This window comes from Limulus polyphemus, unplaced genomic scaffold (assembly GCF_000517525.1).
Source record: "Limulus polyphemus unplaced genomic scaffold, Limulus_polyphemus-2.1.2 Scaffold2441, whole genome shotgun sequence".
Lineage (NCBI taxonomy): Eukaryota > Metazoa > Arthropoda > Merostomata > Xiphosura > Limulidae > Limulus > Limulus polyphemus.
The window spans coordinates 150,670-153,986 of record NW_013668051.1 but is presented as its reverse complement, the minus strand read 5'-3'; the positions used below and the strand labels follow the sequence as shown (position 1 = coordinate 153,986).

Sequence of the window (3,317 nt, the reverse complement as noted above, 5' to 3'; positions counted from 1 at the left end):
TTTCTGCTATATCACCAACGTTTTTAATAAAAACAAACAAACCTCTTTAATCAACGGCGACTCTAAATTAAGATATCAACAAATATTTTTTCCAGTTTTGTTGTCTATACATTTAATTTTATACTTTCAGTACATAGACTAACAACAATATTAGGTTATACTTTTGTTGCTAAGCAACATGACATAAAAGCCATATATGCTTATATAAACGCTTTAATGTATTAAAATATTTGGCCAAACTTACCGCTACTTATGCACCATATAGGCTAAACACCTAAGTCAGATACCCCTAAGGCTCAGACAAAGCATTACCTAGTTTAGAAATTCTGACAATAGAGAGAAGCCAGTAAGCAACGCTCGCCGTTTACATGGTTACTTTTAACTTATAACGCCTCACAGTTGAAAGTGCAGAGCATGTTAAGCGGCAAGTTGCAGCTTCAACCTTGGGCTTTCCGATATCCAGCCCAACAACTAAACACTAGACCAACCTCAGCTAGTCTAGAAATAAAACGAAAAAGTAAAGTTCAACATTTTAAGTTTCTTGATTTTAGCGTTATTATATAAAAAAACGAAATGTTTTGGGAAATGTGAGATAAAACCAATATATAAAAATAACAACAAACTCTTCAATTTTATAATCATTGTTAAGTGTATGCAAACCTTAAGATATATTACCAATTCCGTTTGAACCACAATATATTTCCATAATAATGAAAATATGATTTGCTTTAATCATTTTATAAGGCTAGCAAGATCTCATTGATTGCTTACCCGTTAAACGTCATATGACGTCAATTCTCCCAGCTAGGCTTGCAGGTCTTAGGCGCAGTTGCACATATAAATTTTAATGTACCGGTAACACGCTAGATTCTTGTGTGAAGTTGGTTATATTAAAATAATATTAACCAGAAAAAAATTTAATCTATATAGTTCGTTGTGAGGTTTTTCTTGTCGAATATATCTTTTTTCTTCGTCGCATGGTAAGTTAGACTCTAGACTTTATTTTTTTGGTAATATTTTCGTTATACTTGCGACTAGTGTTAGTATTACTAACTTAGTTATTTAGTATTATCGACAACAAGTTTCGGAGGCTTACTTAAACATGGGCTAAGTCTTTTACTTGCTTTGAGAAGTTAGAACTTATTTAAATTTACAAAGTTAAATAGTCAAAACTATGCTACATTTTATTTTTAATTTTAGTTGAAACATCTAAGTTCTAATTCTAAGTTACCGAGTCAATCGCACTCTCAGTGACACAACAGTTAGTATAAATATAAAATTAAAAGATATGGTTCAACTTTCGGTTTCAATGTGAATATGCTGGTTAAAAATGGGGGTTTAATTCTTTTTATACACTGGCGCAAATAAGATGTACCTATCATCATAGTTGTGTGTTTCCATTTTCGATAGTGTTTAACTCTGTTAATGTTATTGATATTAGTGTTACTGCTCAGCATGATTGTACTAGTAGTAGTAGTACTAGTGAGTTAATTTGGACATTTCTCAAATCACAAAAATATATTTATAATGTACATATATTTGTAACGTTAGTCATGTTTTCTACCCAAAAGTGAAGGCAGGGAAGGTACAGTGTAATTTATAAAACGTTGATGGGTTTCAGAGAGTACTTGGGCTTGACCAAAATTACATATATTCGTTGAACTTTGAAATTTAGATTATAAGATTTGATAAAAATGCTCTCTCTCTCTCTCTCTATATATATATATATATTTGGGTGACATGTTGGATTAGTGGATGAAAGAAAGCAGAGCACTGTTGTAAATAGAGTTTAGTCAAATTTGATTAATGTGATAAGTGGGGTACCTCAGAAATATTAAATACAAAGGTAAAGAATTGTATCATTTTATTTTATAGGATATTAGTTAAGCCACATTTGGAGTATTGTCTTGGGGTACCTCTTAGGAAGGATATTGAATTGTTGGAAAGGGTACAGAGGAGGGCTTCCAGAATTATACTTGGGACTGAAAGCTTGTCATACAAGGATAGGTTAAGATCTCTGAAATTGTTTTCTTTTCAAAAAAATAATTGGGTGGATTTGAATATGGTGTTTAAGATTGTTAAGGGAGTCAATAGTGTTGATTCATAATACTGATTCTTAAATATGAGAATCAAAAAATTAGGGGACATAAATTTTGGCAATGCAGGAGGTATGTAGGCTAAGACAATTTTATTTTTCTAACAGGATGGTTATTTGTTGGAATGGTCTGCCTTTATATGTGATAGAACAGTAACTTTGCAGAGTTTAAGGGAAGGTGTGATAAGGGCTGGCTTTGAATGTTTTATTTTTATTTTAAAGTGTAGTGTAATGGATGGGATGGTCTCGGTGGCCCAAAAGGCCCTTTGTTGTCCTCAAGTTACATATGATAACCAGTTAACCCTTTCACCCGTAATGAAAGAATCAAATAATCCTTTGCCAATCATAAATTTTTCAAATAAACAATACAAAATAACACAAACTTAGTTTTATATTAAATGATAAAAAGGGGGAGGGTGTAATTCTGACTGGAGTAATTTGATAAAACAACAACTCTTTTTCAAGGTTTTGAGGTTTTATAATTGTTACTACTGATAATTGATATTCAGACTGCCACCTTTAACATTTTCAGCTACCAAATCTAAGATGTTATATAGGGTTAAATGCTAGGCTTAGGTTAGTATGTAAGGATGAGCAGATTGGCTATTTGGACTTGTGGAATCAGTTCAGTGGAAGAAGGGAGCTTTTGAGAATGGATGGTTTACATTTAAGTAAGGTACGGGCTAGCTTGTTTGCTATGACTATTAACTCGGCTGTAAGGGAAGTTTTAAACTAGGACTAGATAGTGGTGAGGGCCATGAAAAACTAAATACAAAAAGAATAAGAGTCAGGAAAATTTTAGCATAGGAAATTAGTATAAAAGTAGTAATAAGGATAGGCTTAGCTGTTATTGTAATGCTAGAAATATAAGAAATAAAACAGGTGACTTTAGAGCACTGGTAGGAATGGAGGATTTTGATGTAATGGGAATAACTGAAACATATTTAAACATAGATGATTTTGATGACAGAATTTTTTTGAAATAGAGGGTTATAGGTTATTTAATAGGGATAGAGTACTAAAGAGGGAAGGAGGAGTGGCTTTATATGTAAAATGTGGGTTATATGCTGTTGAAGTTGAGGATATAAAAGATAATAGTAAAGAGATTGAATTCATTTGGGTTGCTGTTAGTGAATATAAAGGGACGAGGCTTTTAGTGGGAATATGTTACAGACCACCAGATGATACTGATGAAATTAGGGAGAAACTTTACAATGAGATT

At 32.3% G+C, this 3,317-nt stretch overlaps 1 pseudogene; it reads left to right on the top strand.

Moving 5' to 3' along the window:
- The first annotated feature begins 824 nt into the window (after window positions 1-824).
- LOC106466965 overlaps window positions 825-3,317 on the top strand; it is a 79,191-nt pseudogene continuing 76,698 nt past the window's right edge.